Source organism: Bos indicus x Bos taurus, chromosome 1, assembly GCF_003369695.1.
Source record: "Bos indicus x Bos taurus breed Angus x Brahman F1 hybrid chromosome 1, Bos_hybrid_MaternalHap_v2.0, whole genome shotgun sequence".
In the NCBI taxonomy this organism is placed as follows: Eukaryota; Metazoa; Chordata; class Mammalia; order Artiodactyla; family Bovidae; genus Bos; species Bos indicus x Bos taurus.
Window position 1 is genome coordinate 92569973 of NC_040076.1, and position 21956 is coordinate 92591928.

The following is a 21956-nucleotide window of genomic DNA, read 5'->3' on the forward strand; positions in this document are numbered from 1 at the left end:
AAAATGGCTTATTGGTCAGTTATTTAAAACTTCAAAAGACATATAATGCTTATGCCATATAATATGTTACAGATGTTTTAAAAAAGGAGAAAACTATTTAAATTTATTTTTGAAATTGTAAAACCTTGATACCCAAACTTGACAAATAATAAAACAAGCTCTAGGTCAATATCATTGAGAAATATATATGTATGAATTATAAACAAAATATTAGCATATAGAATTCAACTCTACATTAAAAAGTATAATCTATCATGACCTAGTAGAATTTATTTTAGGAATATGGATGATTTAAACTTAGAAAATCTACTAATAAATTTATCACTTCAAACTGTCAAGTGAGAGAAGTCTTATGGTCATCTCCATCGAATCCAAAAAAGTTATTTCCTGAGAATATCTCTAAGGAAACTCAGAGAGAAAAATGCTTACTTAAAATCATAAACAATATCTACTTTGACCAATAGCTCATGTCATACTTAATGGTGAAACATTTAGAAGACTGCCTTTAAAAATCATGAACAAAATAAGGATAGCTTCTGGTTGTCATTTCTAAAGGAAATATAGCCAGGATCCCTAAATCTTCTAATCTTTTCCAATCATCAGTTGCTAATATAGTTGCTGCTGCCAAACCTTAGTTTTTACACATGAAATATGATAGTCAAACTGATGGTTTTTTGTGTGTTATGGCTTTAACCATGCTATCATGGGAGATGCATGATTCTGAAGGATCAGACTTAGCCTGTTATTTACCTGCTGCTGCTGCTAAGTCGCTTCAGCCGTGTCTGACTCTGTGAGACCCCATAGCTTCCTACCAGGCTCGTCTGTCTCTGGGATTCTCCAGGCAAGAACACTGGAGTGGGTTGCCATTTACCTACTAGTGCGAAAAGAGTCAGTCAAACAGGAAGTCGTATGTGTCTTAATATTATTCACCCATTCACATTAGATAAAGAAGAGAAGAGAGATATACAGGGCAGAGAAAGAAAGAAAACTTGAAATGAGTGACCCTTCCTAATTGATTTCTTCTTATTAATCTGTTAGTATAGTCTAGGTTTTGCTATTGTGACAAAGTATCTATGAGAACTTAGATACTCAAGTAACAAAAATTTGTTTCTCTTTCATGCTGCCTGTTCAGTGAGGATTGATATGGAGCTTTGTTCCACTTAGTTATCAGGGACATAGGCTGATAGTGGCTTCAGCATCTTGTGCCTGTATCATCTGGCACATGTGGTCTCCTCCTATGGAGGTTGCTCATGGGGTTTTTGTTGCGTGCATGCTAAGTCTCTTCAATTGTGTCCAACTCTTTGCAACACTATGGACTGTAGCCCACCAGGCTCCTCTCTCCATGGGATTCTCCTGGCAAGAATACTGGAGTAGGTTGCCATGACGTCCTCCAGCTCATCTTCCCAACCTATAGATCAAACCTGTGTTTCTTATGTCTCCTGCATTGGCAGGTGGGTTCTTTACCATGAACACCACTTGGGAAGCTTAGGCTTTTTACTGCCTCAGTCAGAAAGTGATTAGTGTCGTTTCAATCACACTTAATTGAATAGAAAATATGATCCTTTAGAATACTCCTTTAAAATAACAAGTGGGATATTTGTTGAGCATCTACCACAAAGATTAAAACTAGTCCTCCTTGGTGGGCCTCAGACTTTAACCAGTATATGAGTGGGATTACACTGACTGGATGTAAAAAAGTGTAAAAAGTGGAGTGATTATTATCACTGTATTATTATATTATATATATATCACTATATTATTATATATATATAATATATCAACTGTATTATTATCAGTTCAATTATTCCTTACTACAAGTGTGACATCCCAGGTGTTACTAATAAATTGACTTGAAATGTAAATATCAAATATATTCTGTAGTTGTTAGCTTGATCAGCACTCTGTGCTCATAAATAAGCCATAGCAGATGCCAACATTATCAGAATGTTGAGGTGAGCCTAGATTCAGAAACAGGAATATAGTTCAATGATTTTAACTATATTAATGGTAATGATATCACAACAACAAAAGGTCTACTAGTTGTATTATTTTTCTATAGTTGCATAACAAATTGACGTAAATTTAGTGGCTCAAAACAACACAGATCTATTATCTTACTATTTCCATGAGTCAGGAATCTGATTATGGTTTACTGGGTCATCTGGTCAAGATCTCATCATTAAGAAATCAAGATAACAGCCAGGGCTATAGTCTCACCTGAGGTTTGAGGTCCTCGTCTAGTCCCACTGGTTATTGGTAGAATTTATGTCCCTGAAGTTCTGAGAGGTCCCCATTTTCTGTCTGGTTTTCAGCTGGGGACCAACCTCAGACTAGATCTTGCCCTCAGGTTCTTGCACATGGCCACCTCCCCTCATAAAGCGGCAGTTTGCTTAGTCTTTGAAGCCAGCAGGAGAATCCTCCTAACTTTAAAGGATTCACCTGATTGTGCCTGGCCTACTGAGGAAAATCTCTCTTCGGTTAACTTACAGTCGACTGGATTAGAAACTGTTTTGTTTTTTTTTTTTTGGCTGTGCTGGGTCATCGTCGCTGCACGTGTGCTCTCTCCAGTTGCAGTGAGCGGGGCTACTCTTCAGTTGCAGTGCTCAGACTTCTCACTGCAGTGGCTTTTCTTGTTGTGGCTTGCGGGCTCTAGACCGTGCAGCTCTCGCTAGTTGTGGTGCAGGGCCTTAGTCGCCCACAGCTCGTAGAACCTTCTGAGACCAGGATTCAAACCTGTGTCCCCTGCATTGGCTGGCAGATTCTTTACCACTAGACTACTGTGGATGTCCATGATTAGGAACCTTACAATACAAGTGATGACTCCATCATGTTTTTGGGCACATTCAAGGGGAGGTGGTTACCTGAGAAGAGGAAATCTTTGAGGCCACCTTTTAATTTAGTCTACTGCGCTCATAATATTTGAGTGTATGCTTTGGGTCAGGCATTACGATAGGCATTTGTTGTGCCTTATTTCAGGATTTCCTTTCACAAAACCCTATAAAGTAGGTATCAATAGTCTTATTTTAAAGATAAGAAAATGGAATGTCCCGGAATAACCTGCTCTAAGTATCATAAGCAGCAATTACTGAGACAGAATTTGAACCTAGGTTTGATAGATGCAAAGTCAGTCTGCTTCCCCTCTACACTACATGGTGATTCCTTTTATTGCCACCTACTTAATAGAACAACTGCTGGGTGTGCCCAGCACATCCTGGACAGCATTTGTGTTGATGTCGTGCACTATGTCTTTTTTGCTACGCATGATCACATCCTCTTCTGATGGATAAAATCTTTAAGGTTTTAGACTTAACTGCTGCTGACCCTAGAACTGTTCTGTTTTCTTGGGAGGACTTTGGTTATCTCTGACTTCATCCATCCATTTTTTAAATATTAAAAAAAAATCCCTCTCTATTAAAAAAATAGAGGTATAATTGATGTACGATAGTACATAAATTTAAGGGGTGCAGCATGCATGCATATGTGGTCAGACGTGTCTGACTCTTTGCAACACCATGGACTGTAACCTAGCAGGCTCCTCTTTCCGGGATTTCCTAAGCAAGAATACTGGAGTGGGTTGCCATTTCTTTCTTCAGGGGAGCTTCCCAACCCAGGGATCAAACCCCTGTCTCCTGTGTCTCCACATTGACAGATGGATTTCTTACCACTGAGCCACCAGGGAAAGTTGTAGCATAGTGAGTCACAATTTTTAAAGATTATACTCTGCTTACAGTTATTATAAGGTGCTGGCTGCATTTCCTGTGCTGTACAATATTTGTTCATTTATGGCGTACGGTAGAATAGGCCTGGGAGAACACGAGATGTCGTTCAAGTGTGTGGATGTGTTCAGAGAAGGGAGTAGTAAGGGTCACACTTGCCTGTCTTTAAACATTGTGCATAAGACACAGATGCTCACACCTGGTTCAGATCTCTTGATCAGAGGAGACCTGAAGGAGACACCAAAGAACTGGTTGGAAGTAACAAGCATGAAGTAGCTTGGGATATAACACATGCACGTCAAATGTAGGGTTAATGATGTGTGGTTCAAAGTATTTTGGGTGCTGGTATCTTCCTTTTACATTACAAATGCTAACTATTAAGAACATTGTTCTCAAATTTCTTTTCCTTGTATAGAGATAAGTTGACTCCTCAACAATGCACTTTTAGTATCTCTGTTGTAGGGGCTTCCAAAGCTAAATACTTATCACAGGAGTAACCATGCAACCCAGTGGGGATAGTTCCCAGGGCAGGGGCTTTCTTTCCGAACGAAAAGCAAAATCTCACTCCGAGAAAGCCCTTTACCCCTTCACTTTTCAGTCTATTCCCTGCTGGGAATGCAGGAGGAATGCCCAAGGGGGAGAGCCATCTAGAAATGGTGATGCAAAAAAGACAATAAACTAAGCAGAAAAAAAAGCAGCTGCTAGGCAGACTTGTCTTTTTCCCAACTTCTTTAGGTAAACTTAGTTGACATCTAACAGATACAGAAAAGTATAGAAGTCATAAGAATACAGCACACATTTTTGTAACCACTACCTGAACCAAGATATGATTAGCACCAGAGAAAACCCTCTCATGCCCTCTACCTGCTATTATCCTCTCTTCAAAGGTTATACTGTTCTGATATGTATCATCAGTAAATATTTTTCCTGTCTTGAAATATCATATAAATGGAATCACATGATATAGAAGAATTGTACAAAAAAGATCTTCACGACCCAGATAATCACGATGGTGTGATCACTGACCTAGAGCCAGACATCCTGGAATGTGAAGTCAAGTGGGCCTTAGGAAGCATCACTATAAACAAAGCTAGTGGAGGTGATGGAATTCCAGTTGAGCTATTTCAAATCCTGAAAGATGATGCTGTGAAAGTGCTGCACTCAATATGCCAGCAAATTGGGAAAACTCAGCAGTGGCCACAGGACAGGAAAAGTCAGTTTTCATTCCAATCCCAAAGAAAAGCAATGCCAAAGAACACTCAAAACTACCACACAATTGCACTCATCTCACACGCTAGTAAAGTAATGCTCAAAATTCTCCAAGCCAGGCTTCAGCAATACATGAATCATGAACTTCCAGATGTTCAAGCTGGATTTAGAAAAGGTAGAGGAACCAGAGACCAAATTGCCAACATCCACTGGATCATGGAAAAAGCAAGAGAGTTCCAGAAAAACATCTATTTCTGCTTTCTTGACTATGCCAAAGCCTTTGACTGTGTGGATCACAATAAACTGTGGAAAATTCTGAAAGAGATGGGAATACCAGACCACCTGACCTGCCTCTTGAGAAACCTGTATGCAAGTCAGGAAGCAACAGTTAGAACTGGACATGGAACCATGGGCTGGTTCCAAATAGGAAAAGGGATACGTCAAGGCTGTATATTGTCACCCTGCTTATTTAACTTATGTGCAGAGTACATCATGAGAAACGCTGGGCAGGAAGAAGCACAAGCTGGAATCAAGGTTGCTGGAAGAAATATCAATAACCTCAGATATGCAGATGACACCACCCTTATGGCAGAAAGTGAAGAGGAACTAAAAAGCCTCTTGATGAAAGTGAGGGAGGAGAGTGAAAAAGTTGGCTTAAAGCTCAACATTCAGAAAACGAAGATCATGGCATCCAGTCCCATCACTTCATGGGAAATAGATGGGGAAACAGTGGAAGCAGTGTCAGACTTTATTTTTCTGGGCTCCAAAATCACTGCAGATGGTGACTGCAGCCATGAAATTAAAAGACGCTTACTCCTTGGAAGGAAAGTTATGACCAACCTAGATAGCATATTCAAAAGCAGAGACATTACTTTGCCAACAAAGGTCTGTCTAGTGAAAGCTATGGTTTTTCCAGTGGTTATGTATGGATGTGAGAGTTGGACTGTGAAGAAAGCTGAGCCCCAAAGAATTGATGCTTTTGACCTGTGAGACTCTTGAGAGTCCCTTGGACTACAAGGAGATCCAACCATCCATCCTGATGGAGACCTGTCCTGGGTATTCATTGGAAGGACTGATTCCAAGGCTGAAACTCCAATACTTAGGCCACCTCATGCGAAGAGCTGACTCATTGGAAAAGACCCTGTTGCTGGGAGGGATTGCGGGCAGGAGGAGAAGAGGACAGCAGAGGATGAGATGGCTGGATGGCATCACCGACTCGATGGACATGAGTTTGGGTGAACTCCAAGAGTTGGTGATGGACAGGGAAGCCTGGCGTGCTTCGATTCATGGGGTCAAAAAGAGTCGGACATGACTGAGCAACTGAACTGAACTGAACTGATGTATGTATATTCATTCATTCAAGTGGGGGCTACTCCCTAGTTGTGGTGCATGGGCTTTTCATCGCAATGTCTTCTCTTGTTGCGGAACACAGGCTCTAGGTGCTCAGGCTCAGTAGCTGTGGTGCATGGGAATTTTAGTTGCCCTGGAGACACAATTTAAGGACTAAACAAGGACAACAATGTGAGATCTTAGTCTCACAGACCAGAGATTGAACCTGTTGTCCCCTACATTAGCAGGCAGATTCTTAATCACTCGGCCACCATGAAGTCCTCCATCTATATTCTTTTTTAATTTTTTTTTTTAATTTGGTAACAATGTGGTTGGTACTTCTCTAAACACACTGGGAATACAGCACTCAGGAACTCATGGTGCTTGTATTTTAGTGAAATAAACACAAAATAAAATAGGTAAAATATATGTTAGATGATGATAATTGCCATTGAAAAGAATTGCAGGAAGATAGAGTATTTTGCAGGGGGCCCAGGCAGACCACAATTTTAAATCAAGTAGTCAAAGAATGCAATGATAGGAAAACATTTCGGCAAAGGCCTGGGTGAGGATAGGCAGGCAGACCAAGATTTGGAGTCTGGATATTTGCCAGACTACTCTTAGAAAAAACATTTTCAAGTTTTTTTAAACACAATTTTTTCTAGTGTTTTTAAAACACATAATAGTACCAGCTTTTCTGTACTTTTAAGGGAACATGCAACAGTGTTTACTTCCAGTCATCCTGAGAGCTTTTCCACTAGTCTGTTCAGACTTTCATTTTTCAAGACCAAGTGATGGAATTCCATTAATTAGCACAAAGTGAGGAGGAAGCAATCCTGAAAAGGTCAAAATCTACAACATGAAAAGAAAGACAGCAGAATTGGATTATTGACAAATGGAACATGGTGCTTGTGACATTGAGCCCTTTGCCTTCCCTCCCTGCTTACAGGGGCCATGTTCTATGGATTGGTGAGTGTTTCTTTACAACCATAAGAGGAGGCTGTACATACTGATGATGCTTTGCTTTTGCTGGCCCCCAAGATGTCTCTATTCCAGCAGCCCCTGGTTCATCTCCAGTCCATTTCAGTTCTTATGTTACACTGATGTCAGAGGGTCCTTCTTTTTTTTTAATTTTAAATTTTAATTAATTAATTAATTTTTGGCTGCACTGGATCTTCATATCTGCACACTGGATTTCTCTAGTTGTGGTGAGCCAGGGCTACTTTTCATCATGGTGTGTGGGCTTCTCACTGTGGTAGCCTCTCTTGTTGTGGAGTACAGTCTTTAGGTGAGCAGACTTTAGAAGTCGCATCACCTTTCTAATATCTAAAAGTGATCCAGTCCTTCTTTCTTAACACTCCTTTGGGTAGAAAACACTCATTAAGATTTACAAGACCCATCAAGGCTAGTCTGTGCCTAAGTTTCAAGGTTCCTATATCACACTTCTGCCACTTGCTACTGTATTCTAACCAGACACTGCACCCTTTCGCCTTTCTGGATACTGTTTTTGTTTTCTTAGGTGTCCTCTCTTCTTTCTCTTTCTCAATAATGTAGTTCTGCCATGGTGCCCTGGCAACCTTGCACACATCCACATAGATCATGCAGGCAAAATCTTTAGCCACAGCTAATCTGAGTCTTGGCAGAGTGCCTTTTGCTCTTTCTAGGACATGAAAGGATGGGGAACTGTGGTGAGGTCATCTCTCACTTGCCTCTCTATTTCCCTGAGAGGCTTTTGGGAGATAGTTTCTCATCACCTGTGATGAAGTATGAGGCTTTCTGTCCTATCTCCTTCAGAGTACAGCTGCATAAAACCACGTAACAACAGTCCTAGAATTGAGTCTTAAGCAGTGGGGTATCCCACAGCTCATATAGCAGTCCACCAGCACCTTTTTGTTTCCCTGTCACCCTTTTTGGTATGTAGGACAAAGAGGGAATTGGCATTTTTAGCTGTTCTTTCTTTTACTGTCAATATAAGTAATAAATTTCCTATATCTAAGTGTAGCTCATTATATCTTTACTGAGTCAATCAGAACTTAGCCTTGAACCTTGCCTTGGTTCTGCCTGGTGGTTTGTGCCTAACAAATAACTCCCAATTCCTTCCATTCCCAACTCAGCCCTCTCCTCAGTCTGAAGCCTTTCTTGTCTCACGTGTCGTGCTCAGTCATTCAGTCGTGTCTGAGTCTGTGTGACCCTACAGACTGTAGCCCACCAGGCTCCTCTGTCCATGGGATTTCCCAGGCAAGAATATTGGAGAGGGTTACTATTTTCTTCTCCAGGGAAATCTTCCTGACCCATGCATCAAACCCACATCTCCTGCATTGGCTGTCAGGTTTTTTGTTTTTTTGTTTTTTGTTTTTACCACTGAGCCACCTGGAAAGCCCACAGGCTGCCTTAAATACCCCTTTCCCTCCTTTATTTTTTTTTCTATATATCTATAAATATCTCTGTTCTAACAATTAAGATGAATCTATCTATACCTGCACTGTAAATATGGTAGATATTAGTCAGATGTGGCTATTAAGGACTTGAAATGTAGCTAATGAATTACAAATATGTAGTATGGACAAAAGTATAATTTTTTTCTTAATACTTTAAAAATATTGATTTACCATTGAAATAATACTTTGGAACTGTAAAATTGAGTATATTATTAAAATTAACTTTACTCATTTTTATTTCTTTTTAAAAATAGACTTTATTGTGTAGTAGTTTTAAGTTTACAAAAAAAAAATTCCCCAGAAATTACAGTTTCTCATGACTCCTGGTCTCCCAGTTTCCCCTACTACCAATACCTTGCATTAGTGTGGTACAGTTGTCACTCTGATGAACAAATATGATGTATTATTATTAATAACCAAAGTCTGTGGTTTACATTAGGATGTGCTCTTCCCTGGTGGCTCAGATGGTAAAGAACTTGCCTGCAATATGGGAGACCCAGGATTGATCCCTGGCTCAGGAAGATATCCTGGAGAAGGGAATGGCAACCCACTCCAGTATTCTTGCTTGGGGGATTGCATGGATGGAGAAGCCTGGTAGGCTACAGTCCATGGGGTCGAGAAGAGTCGGACAGGACTGAGCGACTTCACTTTCACTTTTCACTTTCATGCACCGGAGAAGGAAATGGTAGCCCACTCCAGTATTCTTGCCTGGAGAATCCCAGGGACGGGAGCCTGGTGGGCTGCTGTCTATGGGGTCACACAGAGTCAGACACGACTGAAGTGACTTAGCAGCAGCAGCAGGTCACAACTTAGCGACTGAACAACAACAAATCTTCAGTTCTAGGGTTGGTTGTTTTTTTTGTTTCGGTTTGTTTTAATTTCGTTTCTTGAGGCCAGTTCTTGGAATTGTAGCAGCTTATGTCATGGCTTCAGCCTGGTCATCATGTAGTTAACTTCACGTGGTGGGGGTTTCCGTAGCTATAAGATAGCTCACAGGATATAGCTCAGAATATTATCTATAGCCTTTGAGAAGAAGCTAAAGATCCTTGACTATGCTTAATGACTAAACTACTATTACTTGGTCTCCTTTGCTTCTGCATGTTATTGTTTCTCTGATTAAACTTATTCTTTGGCTAAAGTTTTTCCACAGACAAAGGCAGGCTGAGGTCATGGATGGGGAGCAAGGACCATAGGGTTCATAGCCTCTCCATTTCCGTAGTTGTTTATCCAGTTGCACACTGCACCCTGGTTTGGGAGTACATTGAAGGTACATTTTTAAATAGTCTAGTTCAGTTTCTTGGTGGCTTATGGGTACAAATAAATGTTTTCCAAATCAGTAAATACATTGATGGATTGAAATATTAGTGGTGTCAGATGTGTTGTAACATCGCCGACCAATAAGCATATGCACTGGGAATAACTGCATGCTCTAAGTGTTGAATTCAGAAAGCCAGCACAAAGCACGGGGTTTTGAAAGGAGAGTGACATCCGTGTCACCCCAGGAGGCACAACAAGTAATCCGTGTTTGAAGACATGAATAACACTTCATTACAAAAGTCAATTTCCTACCTTATCCCTGGAGGGCTAACACAGGAACTGTCGGTTTTCAACCTATTTGCAACTGCTTTATTTTATTTTCCTCTTTGAGGGCAGTATGGATTTTGGTAATTTTAGTGCTCTAGAGAAGCAACGTATTTGTGCATAAACCTCTGTTCAAATAAAGCAGGTAGCTGACCTTTTAATTCTCTGAGTGTTATATTGTTATTTTGTTGTTTCTCTCAGTGATATGAAAGACTGGGAAATTTTTAGAAAGGTTTAGGAGCAGACAGTGAGCCAGAGGAAAAGATAAAAGGAAGAAATCTGTAAAATTCATACATACATTCATCATTCACTGTATATCACTTAGCCTACAGCAATCAAAGCAGGTTTAAACTTGTAAAACCAATATGTGAAATTGTTTTTCAATTTGCTTCAGATTTCAAAGATAATTTGCTTTATTGTTAATTTTCATTTTTGCATTTGTCATCTAATATTTTATACTAATACAATAATTTATATGAAAGGGTTTATCTGTTATCAGAAAAGGCTTTTGTCTATACTTACATATTCTTTGCCTTTTTAATTTTTACATGTCTAGATTTGGCAAGCCTTTTATGCCTACTAATCACAAATAGACATTTCCAGCTATATTTAAATTTGTTTAAATTTGGAATTTATCTTTGTTTGAAAATAAAATGAAATTATTAGTCACTCAGTCGTGTCTGACTCTTTGCGACCCCGTTAACTGTAGCCTGCCAAGACTCTTTTTGTCCATGGAATTCTCTAGGCAAGAATACTGGAGTGGGTTGCTGTCTCCAGGGGATTTTCGTAACCCAGGGATTGAACCTGCATCTCCTGCATTGCAGGCAGATTCTTTACTATCTGAGCCACCAGGATTTTACATCAAATTTGCTTGACTTTGATGTAATTGATACATGCTTTTTGGTGACAATCATGTTGATAATACTCTCTTGATCCTGACCAGAATAAGAGCATACCTAATTATGTAACAGAAGTTCATGGGGAAGAACAATGGTTTCACAGAGTACTAAAACAAGAGCACCAGTGTCCTTGGTAACTTGGTTGGGAAAGCTTACAAAAGGAAATGTGAGGCCATACTATGAAAGAATATAGTTGTTTTACATGTATTGTGATATTCAACTCCTTATTATTACCCTCATGGATCAGAGGGTCAGACAAGTTAAACAATGACCCCAACATTTCTCATTTCAAAGATGTGGCAGAGATACCAGTTGAACTCATGCCATCCAAGGGTATATTTAACAGACAAACTGTTAGGAACACACCTGTTCAGAGTATGTTTATGAAACATCTCATTCAACCTTAAGAAAAAGCAAATGTAGCCTGTTTCCTAGAGCAAACCCACCAATCCCTAACAACAATAAACAGGTACATCCATGCATAAACCAATTTCATTGCCAGCAGTAAAGTAATTGATACATCAGCTTCCTCCAAATCTTGTAGGGCTTGTAATGGTAACATTACAATGCTTCAATTGATGCTGTATGGAGTCTACTTGCAGTAGCATTCTGTAATAGAAGATCAACAATTTCTTTTCAAAATCCTTGTTAATCGCTTTCAAAGTACCAGCTACTCACCACAATGTCACTTCTGAAAGGTAGTTGTTTAATATTTATAGCATTCTCATGTATGTTAGCCTCTGTGCAGAATACAAACAGCCTAAATCTTTGTTCCCTGGAGTAGTAGTTACCAACCTTACACCACCAAGAGCTCTTTTTGTAATTCGTCTTTCCAATGATGGTTCAGACAAATATTTTGTCTTCCAAGTAAATTGTTTATAATAATTTACCATGATCTTACATTGGGAAAATACAATTTTTATCTCAGGACTTTTCAAATATTTAATTTAGGGTTCCTGTGGTTACCTCATGGATGTCTGGGTTCCAAGAATTCTAGACTCTCTTGTGCCAAAGTTTGGGTCTTTGACAGCCCACATAGTCATGTGCATGGAGCAGGCAGCACCTCCATAAAGTGACTGAAATGGTAACAATTTACTCTATCTGGACACACTCCAGACCCTAAAATTCCTGCATTTTCACTGTTTCCTTGGGTGCACTGATTTTAGGCTCCAGAAGGGTCTTCTTTTTTATTTCAGAAGTAGCTCTGAATGAAAGAACAGTGTACAGCATGGGGAGCTGGAAAATAAAAACATCCTGGGCATAGAATTAGGAAACATTGAGAAAAGTTGATTAAATGAGAGGGGGCAGGATAAAAAGAGGTTAGACTGAAGAGTTGTGGGATGCTTGGAAAGGAGTTGAGAACAGTGACTGAGTTTGATGCTTGGGAGATGGTAAGGTGGTAAAAAGTAACTAAGTGATTATTTAGGTGACTGAGTTTAATCCATCTCTGTGCTAAAGAAGCATATCTTCTTCTGTTTCATTTTAGCATCCTCCCACTGCAACTGCAAATGAAGCATTCTTTAGAAAACATTGATTTTTTTTTTTCTCTTCTGCTTTCATCTTTCTGTATTTGGTGTGATATTGGTGGGATAAGACTTCCTTGGGTCTGTCTGTGCTCAAGTTTCAGTTCTTATAAATTCTATTGAACTTAATTTATGGATAGTGATTAGAAAATTTTAAAACTTAGAATTAAATGCATTATATGCATAGTCAAATAGGATTTATTTTAGGTTGAGATATGATAAGAGTACTACTCTTGGGCTCAAACAATCTGTCTCCAGCTTTGTAGTCATGGATAAGTCACTCATGGTACCTGAACTTTAAGCTCTGTAGCCTGGGCTGGGGAGCACCTGAGGAGACTTCTAGAAGTAGTATCACCTCATGTTTGGGAGTGAGCACCCAGTATCCTTGGGTACTTAGCTGGGAGAACTTACTGAAGACAGTCTAGAAGAGCAGATTAGGAAATGTGACGTCATATTATGAAAGAATATAAAGAGATCCCAAGGCTTTCTCTCTTTCTCAAAGTCGCTCAGTCCTGTCTGACTCTTGGCAACTTCAGGGACTGTAGTCCACCTGGCTCCTCTGTCCATGCAGTTCTTCTGGCAAGACTACTGGAGTGGTTAGCCATTCCCTTCTCCAGGGGATCTTCCCAACCCAGGGATCAAACCTGAGTTCCCTGCATTGCAGGCAGATTCTTTACTGTCTGTGCCCCCGAGGAAGCCCGATTCTAAGACTATTGGTACTCAAACCAAGAAAAGTTCAATTGGAAATATTAAACAAAAGTGGGCTCCTATAGGTTTAACTAGATGCCAGAAATGTTGGTGTAGATACATCTTTACTGAAGAAAGAAAGCCATGTACATGAATATGCGTGCTTACACACATACATACATAATCTTTTTTTTCCTTTGGCTTCATCTTGCAGCTTGCATGATTTCAGTTCTCTGACTAGGGATGGAGCCTGGGTCATGCATAGCAGTGAAAGCCTGAAATCCTCACCACTAAGCAACCAGGGAAGTCCTTGTATACAGTATTCTTAAACAGTGGAATTGCTCTTGAAAATTCTGATTTGGTTCCTGTTCCAGATCAGTCAGAACCATGATGAACAAACCAGATGTATAAATCACATCCTCTTCGGTAGTTGTTTTATTGAAACATTTAAGAAAAAATTGTGTAATAGAATATACATTTAAAAAGGTATAAAACATAAATACACAGACTGATGAATTTTGTATATACCAGTACCTGTGTGGTGAATCTCTCAGTTTAAGTAAGAGAATGTTGTCAGCACCCTGAAGCCCTCGTCCCCCTTCCCAAAGACAACTCTTGGTCTCCCCTTAGAAGCATCCACTGATCCAGCTTCTAGGGTAATATCTTCTTTGCTTTGTTTGATAAGTTTCACACCAAAGATTACACTCCTAAACAATAGAATTTAGTTTAGCTTGTTTATGAAGACAATATATTTTTGGATAGAAATGATTTAGCATTTGCAGAAGCCCAGATCATCACCATTCAGTACTGATTAAGCACAGCCAACATGCTTCACTGATGACATGAGAGGCAAAGTGTGTTCCCCCAAACAACTTAGCTATGTCTTTGTTGACAAGAAGTTAGATGATTTTCAAACAATATTTTCTGTTACTTAAGCTCTTTTCCTCTTGGTTCCTTCTTTTTAATTTCCCGGCTCCTTTAAAAATGTCCCTGGATGTAAAGTTCGAACATAGTTTCATAGTAATGCTTTTTTTTTTTTAGATCATTATTTCTATATTCATGGCTGTGAAAGTGAAAAGTGAAGTCACTCAGTCGTGCCCAACTCTTTGCAACCCCATGGATAGTAACCTGCACCAAGCTCCTCCATCCATGGGATTTTCAAGGCAAGAGTACTGGAGTGGGTTGCCATTTCCTTCTCCAGGGAATCTTCCCAACCCAGGGATCGAACCCACGTCTCTCACATTGTAGACAGACGCTTTACTGTCTGAGCCCCCGGGGAAGTCATTCATGGCTGTAGACTGTTTCAACCTTGACTTTGATTAAGCTAATCAATTTCCATTTCTTTACACAGCAGTGTGATTTGCAGAAGCTGGGAGATATCGATCAGTTCATACTTGCTGGTGTCTGTAAAGACTGTTGAGCTGTTTGAAAGAAAGTTGTGGCTTGGACAACTCTCAGTACCATTCTGCCATCTCCTGTGTAGACTAGCCTATTGATCTCATAAAACTTATAGATGTACTTCAAATTGTTTTACTTGTAGAAACCAATCTAAGAAGAGTTTAGCCCTTTAAAAAGCAGCTGCCGGGCATAGAGAGGCTAAGAGTTCAATGCCTCAGAGTATTTGGGGCTAGTAGAAAAAAAAATGAAGTTATTTTTCTTCAGATCAGAAAAGACTAAAGGGACAAAGACTCCAACACATTAATAAATGAGACATGACCTTTTCCACTGATCCCAGATATTAAAGTTGCTTTTCCAAAGTAAGAGTTTTATTTTTCAAGAGAAACAGGGTCATGTGGGAGAGAAAAAGATCAGAAAATAAAAGGTGATGTCACATCAGAGTAGTTATAATTAATAAGTGCTGCTGGAAACAAGATGATAAATGTCAAGAAACTAAAAAACATCATTTTAAATTACTACTGTAATCTAGAGTATTGTTTTCAAAAGAAACAATTCTTTCAAATACAAATCTGTGTGTGTTTAATCAGATATAGCTCAGTTGAAATTAAACAACCAGAGGTATACTAAGTGATTTCAGGGCATGTGGGATTAATCTTTTTTAGTTCACCATGTGAAAAGAAAGATAAGTCACCCTATGGCCAATGTCTCTTTCTTATTTTGGGAACAACATGTAGCAACATGTTAACAGACTTTGTAGTATAGGAAATTTAAAATGCATATAGAAATAAAATAATAATGATGCCATATTTCCATCACCTAGCCTCAATAATGATCAGTCAGGATTAATGATTCTCAACCTGGACACTGCATCATTTCATTAGTAAATATTATTTTAGCATTCATCTCCAAACATGTGGATATGTATTGTCATTTTCATAGTTATAATCAATGTTTTCTGTTTGTAAAATCCTTTCTCTCAAATGATCTCTACTATTTCTTCTCTCACATATTAGTTCTCCAACATTAATGTGGGTGAGAATCACCAGGAAAGCATATAGGATGGAGATCAAGAGTGTGCATTTTAAACACACATACTGGAAATTTTCATACTGTTGATCTGTGGAACACTTTGAAAAACAGGACTATGGAAATTCACATTAGAGTTTCGAGGTAATCCTGTGAGGTTAAAACTAAAGTGTTTCATGTGAAGTCGAATTTTAAAGTTTTTTCTCTATGTCCATCATTAGTATTTAGAACTCATCAGTGTACCACTATTTGCCACTTCCTCTTATGATAATTTTACATTTGTTCTCTGTTTAAGTGATTTTCAAGTTTCATGTAAGTGAGGTCTCTGTGTTATATTCTTAAGTAAATTGAAGTTTTATCACTTTTTTTATGAAATGTTTGGTTTTAATTATTATTATTATTGCCACTCTGCCCAGCATGTTGGACCATAGTTCTCTCGACCAGGGATCTAACCTGTGCCTCTGCAGTGGAAGCATGAGTTTTAACTTCCCCTCCAGGGAAGGCCCATGGAGGTGTATGTTTTAGGAAGCAGTTGTTTCTGATCCTGTCTACAATATTTGCTATGGGACTTATTAAATATTTACTTTATAAATTGGATAGCTGAAGTTCTCATCAGGAAGGAAGAGATAGATTTGGTTTTCTCTTAGAGAAAATAAACTGTATAGTCCATGGGGTCACAAAGAGTTGGACACAACTGAGCGACTTCCACTTTCACTTTCAATATAAAAAGGCATTCCTCCTATCACTTAAAGTAAAATTACAAAACCATTCCTCTGGTAGAGAAATGCTTGGGATGATCTTTGTCTCTCTGACTCTGCCCAGAAAGAGAGGCAGACAAACAAAATATGAGTGGGCAGACTTAAAAGCCAAGCTAAAAAACTTGGGCCAAAATTCTTGGAGTAGAAGCATTATTGTGAGGAAAAACTAATGATTGCTCTTTTATAAGTTGCAAGAAAGCAAGGATTCTTACTAGAGAGACAAACAATGCTTTCCCTGATCAAGAAAGGCAGAGAGACATTGACAAACACTCTCAGCAAGCATCATTATAAAGAATTTGGATCTCTACTGGCCCCAAAGGAAAGTCTGACCAGAAGAGATGTGGTCACCAAAAATTACCAAAGGGAAATGAAAATCATCCTACTTTTAGGATGAAGGTAAGTCTAGAATTTGCAAGAAGGCCTAAAGAACACCTCATATCAGAGCCTGGGGCTGCTTAATGTCATTCTTGTGTAGTTACAAGTATGTTTGAGGTCCACCTTGGTCCCCAGTTGTACAAATCAGCTGGACATTATTAGTAGATGAAAAAAGCAGATGTGGCACTTAAGTTTGAAGCGAAGCAATAGAAATAGAGCTCATAATTTCTCTGGAAAAAAGTATTATAGGTAGAAGAATGCAGGGAATTATATTCAAATTCTGTGGTGTCAAGTAGATGAACCAGGTAGGTGCTAATAGGCAGTATAGGAGTAAAACTTCTCTAGTGATTAACGGATATGCTCCACTAGGCCACCTTTTATTTCTGAGTTGGGGATTTGTTAATGTAGCTTGTGAGTTCCTTAAACAGTATGATTTAAAGCCAGAGGAGGACTTCTCCGGTGATCCAGTGGTTAATAATCTGCCAGCCAATGCAGGGGATATGGGTTTGATCCCTGGTCTGGAAAGATTCCACATGCTGAGGGGCAACTAAGCCCGTGTGCCACAACTACTGAGCCTGTTGCTTTTCAGCCCATGCAACTAGTAGTTCTTGAAGCCTGCATGCTATAGAGCCCGTGCTCTGCAACAAGAGAAGCCACTGTAATGAGAAGCCCATGCATCACAACTAGAGAAAACCCACGCACAGCAACGAAGACCCTGCACAGCCAAAAAAATTAAAGAGCCAGAAGACATTTGGCATAAACACACCCTTCTTTTAGAATACATGTGCTTAAGTATTTGGTTGTAAAATGTCATAATATGTGTGATGTACAGTCAAATATTTCATTCAAAAGAGATAGGAGCATAAAGCAGATGTGGCAAAATGTTATCAACTGGTAGATCTCAATGAAAACTGCCATTTGTTCAGTGTTTCTGTGGCTTTGAAAATTTTGAAAATAAAAGTTGGAGAGTAAAAGAAATAGTACAAGTATGTTTATAAATATAAAGGAAAATACCATATAAAATAGTCAAAAGACTTGAAATTTATTTTCTCTGGAGAGAAAAACCAGGTAATATTGACTGTTTGCTGTTTTTCATTACATGATTTTTGGTACTGTTTGTGTCTTTACAGCCTATGAAGGCAATTCTTCCACAAGAACTAAACACTGGCTTAAAAGAAAAATCCAAATAGGCAAACTGGGAGATCGGATCGCCAGGTGCTTCATAGAATCAGAAAACTGATTGATAAATACACCAGAACAGTTTTATCTATGTGCATGAGGACAAATGTGTACCATCTAAATGAACAGAATCACTCGAGAAAAGAGAATGATAGCCACATCAGGGAGCAAGTCAAAGATGAAATACAGGGAGCCCAAGTGTCAGGAGAGGGGACAACATTCCCTATGGTCAATCAATTCAGTTTTTCTTCTTTTTTTTATTTAATTTTTTTTTTTTTTGGCTGCGCTGGTCTTTATCGCTGTGAGTGGGCTTTCTCTAGTTTTGGTGAGTACGGGTTTCCCTTCTGTTGTGGAGCATGGGCTCTAGGCATGCAGGCTCAGTAATTGTGGTCCTTGGGCTTATCCCACAGCATGTAGAATCTTCCAGATCACTGATCAGACCCGTGTTCCGTGTGTTGGCAGGTGGATTCTTAACCAGTGGACCACCAGGGAAGTCCCAATCTATCTCCAGAGATAATAGAGGATTATTTATTCCTGAAGGATTACCTGAGCAAGGACATTTCCTAAAACAAATTAATATACGCATTTAATGACATCTTAAAGTTCATTCTCTATAATTTGGCTTCATGGACAGGTCATAGGTACCCTAGAAAATTAACTTACTAACTACTAGCTCTTGTTTGAGAGGTCAGAGATCATTCATGGGTGAACAAATGTAAAAAGATACTTCACATTTTGTGATTGTGACAGGGAAACTACATGTCAGGGTCTCTGTCTTGCTGATCGAACCTAGCTGACTTGGACTTTAGACCTTGCTGAGGTTCTAGGAACCAGGTTTGGATAAGTCATGGAAATGGACCTCTAAATGTAGGGAGAAAGACAGAGGGTGATGCCACTGGATGTATAGAGGATTCGGAAAAGATTCTTGGAAGAAACGGATACCAAGGAAGGAGGATGTCTTCGATGGGATACCCACATTTGAGTGGTTACGTGAGGAGTGTGCATTTTCTGCACCCTGTTAACCAAGTTTTGGTCTCAATTTCAAGTAGGTGTACTTGGGAAACCCTCAGAGTACTTACTTTGCAAATGGTTTACTAGCTCATTGCTGCTAAGTCACTTCAGTCGTGTCCAACTCTGTGCAACCCCATAGATGGCAGCCCACCAGGCCCCACCATCCATGGGATTCTTCAGGCAAGAACACTGGAGTGGGTTGCTATTTCCTCCTTCAATGCATGAAATTGAAAAATGAAAGTGATGTCGCTCAGTCATGTCCGACTCTTAGCGATCCCATGGACTGCAGACTATCAGGCTCCTCCATCCAGGGGATTTTCCAGGCAAGAGTACTGGAGTGGGTTGCCATTGCCTTCTCTGACTAGCTCATTAGTAAGACCTGAATCTGAGTTTCCCTCCAAATGAACAAGAAGACTTCCTGTTGCTCCTGGTATCCAGGGCAAGATGTAGACCTTGGTGAAACAAAGTTGTTTTTTGGAATATCTAAGCTGGTTTTCTCAGGTCAGTTTTCTCTTGCATCTAGTTGGTTTGCCTTTGGTAGGTTATAAGGCCCATATGCAGACTCTGATCCACTTCTTATCATGCCAATGGTCAAAGAACTTGGATTCAGGTTCACAAAGGTAATTATTGAAGTGAAAAATAGAGACAAAAATAATTAAACTAATATATTTTTTACTTTTTTCTTCCCAGAACACTACCTATGAATACAATGGCTTTCCAGGTGGCACCAGAGGTAAAGAATCCACCTGCCAATACAGGAGACACAGAGACATGGGTTTGATCCCTGGGTTGGGAAGATCACCTGAAGAAGGAAATGGCAACCCGCTCCAGTATTCTTGCCTGGAAAATTCCATGGACAGAGGAGCATGGTGGGCTACAGTCCATGAGGTTGCAAAGAGTTGGACAGGAGTGAGCATGCACACATGAATACAAGAAAAGCTTTTCTATCAACTTAATTAGTGATTGACCATGAAAATGCACTAGGCTCTATCTAAAGCAATTAATATAGATTTCACTAATGTTTATTTATTTGAGGGATCATCCAGTTAGTGTTCCAGTACACTCCTTTAGCAGCCACTTATGAACTACTTTAATTGGGCTCATTATATTTCCATTCAACTCTTCTAATATAACTTACTATTATTTTTCTTTAATTGTGTATATGTGTTGGTAAAGAACCAAATGCCGCCATAATATCCTTAAAAGTCTCAAATATAGGTTCCCTGATTTTCTACTTATATGTTCACCATTCACACTGAAATGTGAGAGAAAAAGAAAAGAAAAAAATGAACTTAAATGCCATGAACTTGAATTTGTTCTAAGCTTTTGGAGAGAAGACATAAATTGCTAAAGAGGAACTTTAAAGACAAACTGAAAAACACTCTATTTCATTGTAGCATGCTTCATTTCATGGGTTTTTAAACTTAACCACAGCAATATGTACTCACGGTGGCAGAGACGTTCCACGATTGTTTGCGCAATTCCACTCAGACAAACTGGGTCAGGCAAGGAGGCATGATTGAAATGACAAATCGTCTGCGTTCTCTTTCAATTCTTCCTGCTCTCTAGCTACTCATCCCTAACCTATTATTTAAGGCCACTGCAAACCCTGCTTCTTTTGTACAAATTTTCTTCTTTGGGAACCCCCTGCTTTTTCCTAACCTATTTGCTTTTACTGTTGGTACCTGTAGTTAGCACATTACGTGGTAGAAAATTTTATTCCATAGTTTTTTTCCATTGTACCATGTAACAGATTATTTTCTTTCAGATATGACATCACTTAAATTGAAAAGAAAAACAAGGGGAGCAGGCATGTTGTCAAGAACTCAATACTAAATTTAGTTATAGGTTAAGGTGGTTACGTCTTTCTATTTTTTCCTTTCTAGGACCGTTTCTTTCTCAGATATAACTACCTCAACTCAACTTTTTCACATGTATGCCTTCAAGCTTCTGTGCCTTTTCAGTTGTTTTGTTCTCAGCCTGGGATGTGTTCTCACATTCTTTGCCCATCTTTCAAGACTCTTGAAAGTGGTACACTCTAGAGTCTTCCTTGGTGTGCTTAGTCACTGCTTTCTTCTTTGTACTTCCTGGATATGCTTCTTAGACCACTGTTTAACGCTCGTTTCATTCTGTCCTGTTTTGCAACAAACTCTTCTGCTCTTATGAACTTCACTATAGTATGATATTCCTTCCTTGAGGGAAGGTGCCTATTTTATTCATCTTTGTACTGCTTGCAAAATCAAAATTCCACTCTTACTATATACTGAAGTCAATGAACTGAATATATATGACAGAGTACATCCATTATCTGTTTTATGAGGCTTTTTAAAAGCCAGACTATCAACATCTTTGGGGCAGAGGCTGAGACTTTTTGCTTTTGTAATACAATAAAAATGAAGTTAGTTAAAATATTGCAATCTCATCTTCCTGTATATTTCACTTTAAAAAAACTCTTTAATTTACAAAAACTTGTTTGGATGTCACAACATCCTATATCAGCAGGCTGTAATGGTCTAAAGAAAAAAAAAAGTGCATGGTCTTTTCCATGGTCTTAGAGTTAGCCAGACCTGAATTTTAATTCCTTCTCCACTATCTACAGGCTATGAGATCTTGGAAAAATTCTTTAACTTCTCTAAAAGCTGCATTTTTCTCATATTAAGGCTAACAATTAATTTTACAGAATTGTTGGGAGGAAAGTGTGATATATGGATGTAAAGACATATAATACATATTTGACACTGAATATAAGTGAAGATTTCCCTTCCCATCATGCTCCCTAGTAAACAGAGCCTTAGATGGGCTAAAGGTTTGTCCAAAACCACACAGC